The sequence below is a fragment of the Zingiber officinale genome, unplaced genomic scaffold (genome assembly GCF_018446385.1).
Source record: "Zingiber officinale cultivar Zhangliang unplaced genomic scaffold, Zo_v1.1 ctg72, whole genome shotgun sequence".
Classification (NCBI taxonomy): Eukaryota; Viridiplantae; Streptophyta; class Magnoliopsida; order Zingiberales; family Zingiberaceae; genus Zingiber; species Zingiber officinale.
In genome coordinates this window covers 110,966-126,262 of record NW_024589968.1, presented here as the reverse complement: position 1 = coordinate 126,262, position 15,297 = coordinate 110,966, and the positions used below count along the sequence as shown (strand labels likewise).

At 40.6% G+C, this 15,297-nt stretch overlaps 1 non-coding gene and 1 pseudogene across 1 annotated transcript; one reads left to right on the top strand and one right to left on the bottom strand.

The window, feature by feature from the left end:
• Positions 1–12,347, bottom strand: part of LOC122037660 — a 123,595-nt pseudogene extending 111,248 nt beyond the window's left edge.
• A 255-nt stretch (positions 12,348–12,602) lies between these two features.
• TRNAA-AGC lies at positions 12,603–12,675 on the top strand. Its single transcript has one exon. It is a non-coding gene; the product is annotated as a tRNA-Ala (tRNA).
• The last annotated feature ends 2,622 nt before the right edge of the window (positions 12,676–15,297 follow it).

The following is a 15,297-nucleotide window of genomic DNA, read 5'->3' as shown; positions in this document are numbered from 1 at the left end:
ACTTTGCATATCAATTGTACCTGCTGAGTGTTGGACTCACCCCGCCTCCATTGTTGATATTTTCAGGTTGATGCTGTCAGGAGAGAGTTCCAGTTGCTGGTCCCTGCAGACCTCGAGGATGTGATTGGTTTTTCGTTTGGTTCCCTTTTCTGTTCTAGACTGTTTGAACTTGTTATGTTCTGGATTTATTTACTTATGGACATGGTATAGATTTTATTATATCGATGGATTTGGATTTGGTTTTTTATTCTACTACATGCCTGCCTGGACGGCAGAAGAGGTGAGTTCGTCGGATATGAGCTTTACGAGTGTAGTGGAGTAGGGTGAATTTCGAGTCAGAGTATTATTTTACTGTTTAATTATCTTAACTGCGTGGTTGTGACAGCCAGAGGCTGAATAGATTATATATATGTAAAATACCAGAAAATAGGCGAATATTAATAAGGGAATTTTCCGGATTTTTGGAAATTTTTCGAGAATTTTTCGGAGCTCGTACGGACGAGTTGACGGGGATAAAAACGGGGTCCGGAAAAGCCTGGTTCGGCTACCCCATTTAAGTGAGGAAAAGTTTATATATTTAATTCTTTTCCTTTTTCCTTATTTTTATTCCCGTTTTCTTTTCCTTCCCTCAACGCCAAATCCTTTTTCTTCTCCCTTCGAGCACAAACCGCCAGCCGAATTACCATCTCCCTTGCGCTCACGGCCACGCTTCTTCTTCTCCTCTTCTTCCCTCTCCTCCGCCTGAAACCAGGCCGCCGGCGACGAGAGCCACCCTTTCTTCTCCTCTCCTCTGCGTGGTGTCGACGCCGTGCCCTAGCCGACACCCTACAGCCGATGCGACTCACAGCCGAAACCCTAGCGCCGGTCCCGATCTCCTCTGCCAGCCACCGGGGAACCACGTCGGTCGTCACAACCGAGGCTGTGCCCTAGCCTCTCCGCACAACGCCGAGCCCTGAATTTGATTCGCCGGACCTCCCTTCCCTCTGTGCTGCAGCTACCTTCTCCGACTGCAGACCGGTGCCGAGCATTATGCTTGATTGATTGTGCCAAGCCGTGCTCTAGCCGGATCTTGTAGGTAAGCAACATACCGTGTGGGTTGTTGAGATGTTGTGTGATCAATTCGTATTTTTCCCTTGTTCACCAGAGGCGTGGATTGTTGAGGTAATCTGTTTGTGGATATTCTTCCGGCAACAACCTCCGATAGTTGAGAATCGAACAGAAGGGAAGAATTCCAAGAGGTGAGGTTACTGGTACTTGGGTATTCAGTTGGTGGACAGCATGTTTGATCAGGGCAAAGGTAAATTTCAGTAGTGTTTCTTTGCCGGCAGCACTCCAACCAGTAATTCTATCGGCTGTGAACTTGAGGTATGATGTAGGAATCTTAATACCTTTTGTAATTGACGTGGTCTATGAATTTAGAATGAAACATTTGGTTGATCATGTTTTTAGATTCAGGTGTAATTGGATTTAGGTCTTTGGATTGCTATCTAATGGTTGTTTGGGGTTAAGGTAACTAACCCTAATTGACCATGAGATTTAATTAGGGTGTATTGATTTAGATTGTGCGGATTAGGGTTTTTCCCTAATTTAGTCTTGTGGATTGTATTTAGCTATTTAAATTCTTATGAATGTTAGCTAAATAAAAATATATATTGATTGACACAGGACCTTGACGCGAGACGATATCTCGACGTCAGATTTGGACCAGATACGATCCTTTCTTTTTGGAGGCGGGTACTTTTGACTTTTTGTCTTTGATATGCTTAGTAATGAAATTAACATATTGCATCAATTGTGTTTCTTATCTGTTTCGGTTAATCACTACCCAAATCTTGGTACGTGCTTGATTGATTGATTGATTTGCATCTCATGTATATTTTACCTGTTTCTACATGCTTATAGGGGGTAGTGATATACCATGCTTCACCATGTTCAGGACCTAGGTTTTTATACCTTCTGTGTACCTTTGATTCGATATGATTCATTTACCTAGGGTGTACTTTTCTATATATATGGATTAGGTCAAGATGTTTATATGGTTATTGCCATGCATCATTTGCATGATTACATGCTGTGCGATAGTCTGCTCCATTATTGTTGAGCACATCGCCAGTTACATGGATCTGCACACACCACCACTCATGGGTAGTGGTCGATTCAGGTAGAGTGTGTTGCAGCAGGGACTCTGTTAGGCACCGTTGGTCCACTCATGGGTAGTGTGACACAACGTGTTATCCGGCAGGGATTCCTCCCCGTCATCGTGTACCGGGAGTTGAGAGCATTGCGCTCCCCCATCTATGATTTGGGGTAGGAGGATTGGTGTACTCCGACAGCATCCCGTCCACTCGGTCACTCATCAGGAGTAGTGACGACAGAGTGCACGGTTGTCACAGCCCTACCCACTCGGCCTCACTTTTGTATGAGATGATCGACTGGCGTCAGGGGTGACCAGGACGCATCATTGGCATCATATGCATGATGCATTTATTGTTTGTGTTTGTGTTTGCTGCATTTATATGCTGCATATTGTTTGGATACCTATGTTTGACATGCATACAGGATTTCCTTATCCCTCGGACTGTTTGACCTTATACTCAGGACCTGGTTAGTACAGTATTCTCCTGTTTATTTCAGATGCATTCTTATCTTTTTTATCAGGAGACTGTACGCATGATTAGTGCTAGGTGTTGTTTCTTTACTTTGCATATCATCTGTACTTGCTGAGTGTTGGACTCACCCCGCCTCCATTGTTGATATTTTCAGGTTGATGCTGTCAGGAGGGAGTTCCAGTCGCTAGTCCTCACTGCACGTAGTGCTGGTCCTGCAGACCTCCAGGATATGTTTGGTTTTCTTTGGTTTCTTTCTGTTATAGAATGTTTGAACTCGTTATGTTCTAGATTTATTTGCTTATGGACATGATATAGATTTTATTATATCGATGGATTTGGATTTGGTTTTTATTCTACTACATGTCTGCCTGGATGGCAGAAGAGGTGAGTTCGTCGATTTTGAGCTTTACGAGTGTAGTTGAGTAGGGTGGTTTTTGAGTCAGAGTATTATTACTGCGTGGTTGTGTCAGCCAGAGGCTGAATATATATATAAACTGCGTGGTGATTGATTTTTATTATTGTTATGATTCCAGCTGCATGTGGCTGAGTATTTAGTGCTTGTAGAAAATTTTTGATTGTCCGCCGTACAGGGGAGATGCTGTCGAAATTTTCTCGGACAGGGACTCTTCTGGGGGCGTGACAATTTAGTGGTATCAGAGCACAGTTTTACGATCTTTTGTTTCGTATTTTTGGATTTTCGGAATTTATCTGATACCAATTTATTTGGTATCAGAGCGGGTTATGATACCTGCTTTTGGTGTTCTGGAGATTTATCGGATACCGGTTGTTGGTATTCAGGATATTATGGTTAGCCAGGTTTGCGAGTCAAACTGGGCATTATCGGATTTTCGATATGGTTATGTTTCGGATTTCCGTTTCGGATTTATATGGATTTCCGGCGATTTTTTTTTCGTTCGGAATTTTGAGGTCAGAAGTTGGGGACTGGACAGCGATGGAACATCTCCAGACGGCAAATAGGTATGATGTTTATTTTATGATAGTTATGACATGTATTAGCATTCTTTATGTAATACCTGTCTGGTTGTTGTAACACATATTACATGTGATGGGTTAGCCATTGAGCATGATTGACCTAATAGAGATCAAGGATTATAGTCTCTGGTGATTTTATATATTTTTCCACCGGTAGTTTTAGCTTTTGTTACTACTAGTTGGTTAGGAGATGGAGGCACTTACCAGCCTCTACTATTGTTAGCTGGCTAATGGATGATATCTACATATTCCTGTTGACTTAGCCAGTAGAGTTTTTATACTCGTATCTTTTGGATAATAGGGTATCCGATACGATGAAAATTTGGCATTGGAGAGTTATCATGTTTGATCATTGTTGAGAATGATTTGAGGTTGGGGGATATTGGAAGATAAGATATTATGATGTGTTGATTTCTAATGATTTTGAGAGTAAATGTTATGTGGTTGTTTGATGATCTATTAGTGGATAACTATTTTGATGATCTATTGTTTGGGTTGTTGTTGATGGTGACATAGTGAGTGTCATGTATGATATTCACAGGTTTGATGTTTATAGTTGGTGATCAGATTATTAATCGGGTGCTAGAGAGTTTACGGTTGAGTGTGCCCATGAGATTTTAATATATCTGGTTAGTTGTGGTTAATTAACACGATGATAAAATTGATATTTGCTTCCTCAGATATTGGACTATGTGGATAAATAATGATTTGATGTTTTGAATGCTAACTTGCTCTCATGTGGAGTAGAGACTGATTCATCTGATATTATGTGGGTTGATATTTTTGAGAATAAAAATGAGAGTGTCTTGATGATCTTGAATTCTGAGTTTATCTTTTGGGTCGTACACATTTATGCATATGGTATTATGTGGTTGGATATACCTTAGTTGCTTGTGGAGGATTAAGGTATTTTTGATTAGTTAGTAGATGAATGATTTAGTTTTTGTTGGTTGATCAGTAAAGGATTGTCATACTCTATTTTTAGAGGTTTGAACCTTTAGGTTATTTGTGCTTAGTTATGTATTTAGAGCACATTTGAGTACATGTTTTGTACTGACGTGGAAAGGACTGATTTAGCCATATATCATTATCGGCTTGGATTGGTTTAGAGGATCGATGTATCCTAGTCCGTGAAGACTTTGACCGTGGACTGTATATACCTGGTGGGATAACTTAGAGGGTGCATTGGGATATGTGACCCCACTGATGTAAGGAAGTGTAGAGCAAATTGCTTAACACTTATCGGATATAATCGTTACTAGTGTATACTGGGAGAGTACATTTGGATTTATGATGATAAAATTTTTTCCCATTAGATATAGTCTTGTAGTCTATGATATTGACTTGCAATGTTATACCATGGTGTGTATATCTTTCTTGTTCCGATACCAGTTCCTTTGAACCTAGAGCAGGGATGTTACTGGATGATTAGGCTGCTTTATTTTGGGTTGCCTTTGATTGATGTATTCATGCTTGATTCATATGCATGAATTTTGTTTAGATATACCGTAACCCATGGGTGTTGGTAGCATAAGGTTGGTCTCTTTGATTGAGCTGGTATGCTGATTTTGCATGTCTATATTGGATGTATATTATGATTGTTATGTGTTGTAGGAGTCCTGTGGTAGACTGTCCATTTGCAAGTAGTATATGTAACCATGTTCTGATATGGTTTGAAGGCTCCTAGTGGATTATAGATATGTAGTTCGGTGTATGTATCTGGATGTATTATTGAAGATATCTTGTTGATTAAATCCGAGATGTAGTATAAGTACATCGGTGGTGTTTTGATGGAGGTATTTTGTCGATTTAATCTGAGTTGGGATATGTACATATGTGTTTGGTGTGGTATCTGAGGTAACTTTTTGATATGTTTGATTTATGAGTGCACCTGAGTTTAGTATGCTTTATTGGAAGTATATGTTGGTTATACTCTGGGCATAGGTGAAGATATGTCATGTGGGTGTTGTTTGAGGTGTATTATTGATTTTACCTACATTGATTTTGCACACGTGTTCGGTATGTATTGTTGGAGGTATCATACTGAATATACCTGAGGTGTGAGTATGTTTAGTGTATAATAATTGGAGGATTTTGTTGATCATACATATGTTGTGTGAGCATGTGTGCTAGGTGTATACATCGGTAGCAGTATGATGATTCTACTTATACTGAATGCAGAATGTGGAGTGACTGCATTATGTCATTTGTTGAATTAACTCATCAACTAATTTTCCTATCAGTGGATGACCCACTAGGATGCTGATGGAGTTGATGATGGATTTGATTAGTTACTAGGTTGTTATATCCTAGGCTAACCACAGCGAATTGTGGTAGAGAGATCTTGTACAGTCTCTAGTTGGATAGTTAGGTGCCTTAGGGTACTTAGGTATTTGTTTTGTGGTGGAGCGTTGCTCCCACATATCACGGATTGCTGGTAGCGGAGCATTGCTCCTATATTTATTGCAGATACATATTTCAGATTATTTGTGGTGGAGTGTTGCTCCCACATATTGAGGATTTCTTGTGGTAGAGCGTTGCTCCCACATATGTGGTGTTTCCTGTGATGGAGCGTTGCTCTCACCCTGGAGGATTTATTCTTTGGTGATTTATGTTATTGATGATCAGATTTTTCGATTTATTATCGGAGATTTTATGGATAGGAATGTCTGTGATACGGATGTTATGTGTATTGGTTTTTGCCATATAGGCTTACAGTGCCTTAGATGTTTTCAGGGACTCGATGATCCTGGTATGTCGAGGATGTTTGGATAGGTGTCCATTATCTTTGTGGACGATGTTGTGATCTATTACGGATCCGAGGTGAGTCACGTACACTACCTTTGCATAGATCTAGAGATGATTCGACGAGAACATCTATATGTGATTATCAGTAGTGCTGGTTTGGATTTTCTTTTGTTATGATGTTTGGGACACACAGTCACCAGTAGGAGTGTACCGTGGTTCCACAGGAGATAGAGGTTGTTACCGTTGGGAGCAGCCAAAATCAGTGTAGGAGATCCGCAGTCTTTTGTGACTAGCAGGATATTACAGACACTTTCGTCGAGGGTTTCTTCCGCATAGCTATGTTACTTTCACGCGTGACCATGAAAGGCGTGAAGTTTACTTGGACTGAGGATTGCAAGACCAGCTTCTAGGAGCTGAAGCGGAGACTAGTGTCGGCTCTGATTTTGGTGTTACCTTCTGGAGAGGACGGATATGTCCTCTACACCGACGCATCTATTCAGGGTTGAGCACTGTTCTGATGCAGCACGATATGGTAGTCTTCTATGCTTCTCGTCGATTGAAGGAACATGAGAAGAACTACCCTGTATATGATCTGGAGCAAGTCGTCATTATTTTTGCCATGAAGATTTGGCGATATTAGTTATATGACATTACATTTGAGATTCTCACTGACAATAAGAGTCTCAAATATCTGTTTACTTGGAAGGAACTTAATCTCCGAGGAGATAGATGGAGTTCCTGAAGGATTATGATTGTACCATTAGCTATCACCTGGGAAAAGCTAATGTGGTTGCCGATGCACTTAGCTAGAAGTCCAGAGGGACTTTAACTTGCCACCGAGTTGTGGTCACAGACTTGATTCAGGATTTCTCCGAGTTAGACCTTGAGGAGCAGGGACAGACCGAGCAGGGTAGTCTTGTTACGATGGTTGCTTAGACGTCGATCAGGACGAGAATCCAAGAGACCCAGTTGTTGAGACCTCATAGAGCTCAACGTGAGGCAAAGTGGTCCATATTATCAGATACAGGATGTCAGAGGCATAAGACTGCCAGAAGAGTTATGCGGACCCGAGTCGGAGACACCTTGAGTTCTCCATTTGCGGCTATATATTTCTGCGAGTTTCGCCCACGAAAGGGGTGAAGAGATTTGACCTCAGAGGTAAGCCAGCTCCGCGGTACATTGGACCTTTCAGATCTCGGAAAGGATTGGAGCAGTAGCTTACTGGTTGGCACTATCGCCGTCCTTGGTAGGCGTGCACGATGTATTCCACGTATCTATGCTGAGTAGATACGTACCTGACCCGACACATGTGCTGACAGATGTCTTAGTTCCAGTTCAGCCTGACGCCACTTATGAGGAGATTCCGGTACGGATTCTCGACCGGAAAGAGCGTCAGTTGCGGAACAAGACTATCCGGCTAGTTAAAGTCGGATGGCAGAATCATTCGGATGAGGAAGCTACTTTGGAGCTCGAGGATACTATCCGAGCTCGATATCCCCATCTTTTCACTTGAGGTATGTGATTTATTTACCGTTCAGCATTTATACTCTATATCTGTTGTTAGTACTTGATGATGGTAGATAACGAAATTTGGGGACCAAATTTTTATTAGTGGGGGAGAATGTAAAATACCGGAAAATAGGCGAATATTAATAAGGGAATTTTCCGGATTTTTGGAAATTTTTCGGGAATTTTTCGGAGCTCGTACGGACGAGTTGACGGGGATAAAAACGGGGTCCGGAAAAGCCTGGTTAGGCTACCCCATTTAAGTGAGGAAAAGTTTATATATTTAATTCTTTTTCTTTTTCCTTATTTTTATTCCCGTTTTCTTTTCCTTCCCTCAACGCCGAATCCTTTTTCTTCTCCCTTCGAGCACAAACCGCCGACCAAATTACCATCTCCCTTGCGCTCACGGCCACGCTTCTTCTTCTCCTCTTCTTCCCTCTCCTCCGCCTGAAACCAGGCCGCCGGCGACGAGAGCCACCCTTTCTTCTCCTCTCCTCTGCGTGGTGTCGACGTCGTGCCCTAGCCGACACCCTACAGCCGATGCGACTCACAGCCGAAACCCTAGCGCCGGTCCCGATCTCCTCTGCCAGCCACCGGGGAACCACGTCGGTCGTCGCAACCGAGGCTGTGCCCTAGCCTCTCCACACAACGCCGAGCCCTGAATTTGATTCGCCGGACCTCCCTTCCCTCTGTGCTACAGCTACCTTCTCCGACTGCAGACCGGTGCCGAGCATTATGCTTGATTGATTGTGCCAAGCCGTGCTCTAGCCGGATCTTGTAGGTAAGCAACATACCGTGTGGGTTGTTGAGATGTTGTGTGATCAATTCGTATTTTTCCCTTGTTCACCAGAGGCGTGGATTGTTGAGGTAATCTGTTTGTGGAGTATTCTTCCGGCAACAACCTCCGATAGTTGAGAATCGAACAGAAGGGAAGAATTCCAAGAGGTAAGCAACATACCGTGTGGGTTGTTGAGATGTTGTGTGATCAATTCGTATTTTTCCCTTGTTCACCAGAGGCGTGGATTGTTGAGGTAATCTGTTTGTGGAGTATTCTTCCGGCAACAACCTCCGATAGTTGAGAATCGAACAGAAGGGAAGAATTCCAAGAGGTGAGGTTACTGGTACTTGGGTATTCAGTTGGTGGACAGCATGTTTGATCAGGGCAAAGGTAAATTTCAGTAGTGTTTCTTTGCCGGCAGCACTCCAACCAGTAATTCTATCGGCTGTGAACTTGAGGTATGATGTAGGAATCTTAATACCTTTTGTAATTGACGTGGTCTATGAATTTAGAATGAAACATTTGGTTGATCATGTTTTTAGATTCAGGTGTAATTGGATTTAGGTCTTTGGATTGCTATCTAATGGTTGTTTGGGGTTAAGGTAACTAACCCTAATTGACCATGAGATTTAATTAGGGTGTATTGATTTAGATTGTGCGGATTAGGGTTTTTCCCTAATTTAGTCTTGTGGATTGTATTTAGCTATTTAAATTCTTATGAATGTTAGCTAAATAAAAATATATATTGATTGACACAGGACCTTGACGCGAGACGATATCTCGACGTCAGATTTGGACCAGATACGATCCTTTCTTTTTGGAGGCGGGTACTTTTGACTTTTTGTCTTTGATATGCTTAGTAATGAAATTAACATATTGCATCAATTGTGTTTCTTATATGTTTCGGTTAATCACTACCCAAATCTTGGTACGTGCTTGATTGATTGATTGATTTGCATCTCATGTATATTTTACCTGTTTATACATGCTTATAGGGGGTAGTGATATACCATGCTTCACCATGTTCAGGACCTAGGTTTTTATACCTTCTGTGTACCTTTGATTCGATATGATTCATTTACCTAGGGTGTACTTTTCTATATATATGGATTAGGTCAGGGTGTTTATATGGTTATTGCCATGCATCATTTGCATGATTGCATGCTGTGCGATAGTCCGCTCCATTATTGTTGAGCACATCGCCAGTTACATGGATCTGCACACACCACCACTCATGGGTAGTGGTCGATTCAGGTAGAGTGTGTTGCAGCAGGGACTCTGTTAGGCACCGTTGGTCCACTCATGGGTAGTGTGACACAACGTGTTATCCGGCAGGGATTCCTCCCCGTCATCGTGTACCGGGAGTTGAGAGCATTGCGTTCCCCCATCTATGATTTGGGGTAGGAGGATAGGTGTACTCCGACAGCATCCCGTCCACTCGGTCACTCATCAGGAGTAGTGACGACAGAGTGCACGGTTGTCACAGCCCTACCCACTTGGCCTCACTTTTGTATGAGATGATCGACTGGCGTCAGGGGTGACCAGCCATGTCATTGCATCATATGCATGATGCATTTATTGTTTGTGTTTGTGTTTGCTGCATTTATATGCATATTGTTTGGATACCTATGTTTGACATGCATACAGGTTTCTTATCGGACTGTTTGACCTTATACTCGGGACTGGTTAGTACAGTATTCTCCTGTTTATTTCAGATGCATTCTTATCTTTTTTATACGCATGATTAGTGCTAGGTGTTGTTTCTTTACTTTGCATATCATCTGTACTTGCTGAGTGTTGGACTCACCCCGCCTCCATTGTTGATATTTTCAGGTTGATGCTGTCAGGAGGGAGTTCCAGTCGCTAGTCCTCACTGCACGTAGTGCTGGTCCTGCAGACCTCCAGGATATGTTTGGTTTTCTTTGGTTTCTTTCTGTTATAGAATGTTTGAACTCGTTATGTTCTAGATTTATTTGCTTATGGACATGATATAGATTTTATTATATCGATGGATTTGGATTTGGTTTTTATTCTACTACATGCCTGCTTGGATGGCAGAAGAGGTGAGTTCGTCGGTTTTGAGCTTTACGAGTGTAGTTGAGTAGGGTGGTTTTTGAGTCAGAGTATTATTACTGCGTGGTTGTGTCAGCCAGAGGCTGAATATATATATAAACTACGTGGTGATTGATTTTTATTATTGTTATGATTCCAGCCGCATGTGGCTGAGTATTTAGTGCTTGTAGAAAATTTTTGATTGTCCGCCGTACAGGGGAGATGCTGTCGAAATTTTCTCGGACAGGGACTCTTCTGGGGGCGTGACAATATAACTGCGTGGTGATGTTTTATTTTGTTGTTATTATTCCAGCCGCCTGTGGCTGAGGTATTTGTGAGATGTAGAAAAGTTTCAGATTGTCCACCGTACAGGGGAGATGCTGCCGAAATTTTCTCGGACAGGGACTCCTCTGGGGCGTGACAATAACAAGAATGAAAAGTTATCCATATGCGTTGAAGAAATTCTCCAGTGGTATCTCAATATGCATCATTTGTCTGCCACAAGAACAAATTCATCAAATGTTCTCATGTCACACGTTTGCAAGACTTTTGTGGCAAGTAGAGCAATGAAACTAAGAAAGAGTCACACGAGTCCAACACCAATTATTCATTTGAATGTCATAGAAACATCAGAGCTCATGAAAAAAGTGAATTTCTCTAGAAGGGGTTGTGTCATAGAAACATCACAACCCTAACAAAAAGAGAATTTCTCTTGAAAGATATTTTACTTGTATTATGAGATAGTTATTAGCTATTTTGCAAGTCAAATAACAAATTTGGAGAACCAATACCTTATCTGCTACATTCCTTAGTCTTTTGGCAGCCATCGTAGGAAGAAAATCATGTGGTAGCAAAACAGAGCTGTGATTGGTTCGATCCTTGCACTCCATAAACCTGGATGTTCATCGTGGTCAAGACTAGAGCTTGAAGATTCAAAGATCACCTAGCAGAGTATCAGACCATTTAACCATGGCGACATCGTGGGAAATAAAGAAAATTTCATGTGTGGATTACTTCATTATACTCAAGAGGTTGAATGTCTTGATTTGTTTCAATGAATTTGATTGAGATTAAAATCTTTAATCAACATCAAACATTTTAAATTCACATAATCACAAAAAAGAATGCCCTATACATGGAACAACAAGGCACCAAATTCAACGAGTTTGCAAAAAATGAGTTGAGATTCAATCATGAAGTAAATTAGTTTCTATTGACTTCAAATAATGTAACAGGAGTTGAGTAATTGTACATTCCATCTGTATTTGGATTTCCGCTTTGGTGCAGGATCCCCTTCTTGTTATGTGTTGGATTGATGCACATTCTAGAAGGCATCACAAATACTCTGCAAATTTTTTAAACAAGCATAATGTCAGTACAAAACAACTATTAATTAATTCCTCCATCTAGAATTCTTCCTACAAATTTTTTATACGCAAGGAGTGAACTTTAACACCCAAATCAAATGCTCAAAGGCAAATCTTCATAATCCCATAAACTTGGAGTGTTCTTAATTCCAATTCAACGAATCAAAGAAGATCATCCACAATAGTGATGGAATATTAAAGCAAGGTAGTAGAACAGAAGAGAAATTGATGGCCCAGACCGGCGAAGGTGTCGCAGTGCTTTCCGGGGCAATCAATGCGGTCGCCCCAATACAAGTACTTGCTCTCCACCACCGCCTTGGCGGCTTCCCTCGACGACGCGGAGGAAGCAGGGATCGCAGAGGAGAAGGCAACCCAGAGGAGCGCGAGGGCAGCGACAGAGATGAGGAAGAGTTATACGACGAGGTGCCGTTGGAACCGAAGAATCGCCATAACGGTGAGAGTCCGAGGTGTCGTTCACTAAATGCATCAATCTACAAGACGAACTAATTTTGTAATGATATTTGAGAATATAAATTAAAATCTATTAATGGGGATGTAGCTCAGATGGTAGAGCGCTCGCTTAGCATGCGAGAGGTACGAGGATCGATACCCCGCATCTCCATAAAATATTTTATTAGTTTATGTTTTTTATTTTGTATGTGAAAGTAATAAAACTCTTTATATATAATTTTATTATTCTAGGTACTCATTTATGAGAAATTCATGAACATACAATAGTGTTAATTTTTTTTTAGAGTTTAGGTTAAAAAAATGAACATTTTTTTTTAACAGGTTTTCGTTGATGATCTTGGATCGATAACCAAGGTTATCAAGAATACCTCCAACAAAACACACCCTAAATGATCATGATTTGCGTATACATGGGTGTGCATGATAACAAAACACTATAAATATAGTTTAGATATTCTGCATACCTTACTCTGCACATCTCTTGAGTATCCAATTTGTTTTTTAAATTTAATTTTTTGTTATGCTTAATACTATAATCCAAATCCTACACTCAAAAGACAAACTCTTATTGACATAAGTGGAGCTAAAAAAATTCATATTTCGCTGATTCTATGTGCTGCCCACGAATGTCGCCTAGGCTAGCATCCGTGTGTGTATAGTATGTTATGCGATCGTCCGTGCCTGATTGGTAGAGGCACCTGGAATTGATCAAGGCGTCTCAATTTTTTTTATTTTTTAAAATTAAAAAAATCTATAAATCGGAGCTAAAAAAAATATCCTATATATATATATATATATTATACCCGTGAGTATCTAATTTTGTTTAATTTAAACATTATAATTTAACATATATAGACACTAAAGGTAAAATCTAATAAGTTTAAACTCGGAGCTTAAAAAAATAAAATAAACTAACACATGTATTTCAATTGGGGTGTCTGGATCAATTCTATGCGCTCGACAACATAGTTGTGGACTGTTCCACTACAAAAAAAAACAGCATTACCGACGGAATATTCCGTCGTAGTTCTGTCGGTAGAGGCATTTACCGACGGAAAATGAAGTGTCGGTGTAAAATTCGTCAGAAAATTATACTCCGACGAAATTACTGTTCCGTCGGTACATTTACCGATGGAATAACTAATTCCGTCGGTAAATATATACCGACGGAAAAGTTATTCTGTCGACAATTTTCGCTATCCTAATCTATGAGCCCGACAACAGAGTTGTGGGCTGTTCCACCGCGAACGATATATATATATATATATATATATATATATATATATATATATATATATATATATATATATATATATATATATATATATAGGTGCCCATCTTGTATTAGATTTATTTTTTAAAATTTATTTCTTTTAGCTCCTGAGTTAAGCCAATTAGATTTAAACTTTAGGGTTTAGGAGTTGGATTAAAGTGTGCAACCTAAAAAAATTAAAATTAAAAAATTTTAAGTACCCATGGGGTATATAATATATGTATTTTGGGTGTTTAGGATTTACAATTTAAAGGAATAAATTTAAAAAAAAATTGAGATGCTTGGATCAATTCTAGGCGCGTGAATTGTTCTGCAGCGAATGATCCTTGTAAATTTTTCATAAAGGAGATCAATGATCATAAGCAAAGAAAACCGGAAATCTCCATGTTTCAGGAGATACGTTCTCTTGTGAAACATAAAGATACGTTCTCTTGTGAAACATAGAACAAACACACTATTGTAAAACAACAAATTACTACAATCAAAGTTAACTGCGAAATTGAATCATTACCCGTTCAGCAAGCATGCAAGCTTTGCCAGGAGTCCCAACACCAACTGCAATTAGTTTAACTCCAGCTGCATCAAATTTGGATGAGTTTGCAGGTATCAAAAGAGAAGAGCTAAACTCACCAACAAAAACATCCAAAATGCCTCATGAGTGCAACCACTGAAACACACTAATCCACACAAAAGTAGTTGATCATGTATCAATCAATCTGCTAGGACAATGAAACGGAACAGCTAACAATTGCCTAATCGAACAAACTAAGAGCAGGTGGTAATCAGATCTAGAGAAGAAAGATTTAGAAAATCAGTAGTTAGTATGAACGGGAGAAGGGAAAAAAGGAAGCAATTTGATATTTCATTTTGGTCCCAAAGATCGCTGAGGAACAGGGCTCTCCAGTGCCCCCACCGCGAATACACGGATACCATCAAGGGCATCCCGGGTTGCGGTCTCATTGACGCCGCTAGTAGCGACTGCGACAGAGGAACCATGCGACGCAGCTTGAAGGATCGGCATCTGAAGCCGACTAGTGATGAGCTGAGTGAATCAGGGGATCAAACCCATAGATGCCTTCGGCGGAGAATTCGATCAGCTTACGAGGGAGCGAGGCGGAGAGAGGGTGAGCGACGGAGGAGAGGTCCTGCTCGCCAACGCTGCTGCAGTGGCGAAGCAACAAACCTTAACAACCTCCAGAACAAAATCTCAAGCAACAAGACTCTCCTTTCTTTTCCGCGGTCAAGGAGAAGGAGACGTGAGAAAGATCACGGTTTGCAATATCCTCCCGCCTCTTCTTAAAAAAAAAACTCTAATGGCCATTTAGACCAGGTGGAGTTGTACTCTCGCCTCTTCTTACAAACAAAAAAAAATTGTAATGACCTTTTATACTAGATGGAGTTTAGAGTTTAGGGTTTAGAATTTAGTCCAATATCGTTTGTTTTTGATTGACGGAGTGGAACTAGTGCTATAAAAGAAGAGGCTATGGCTCTAATTTATTC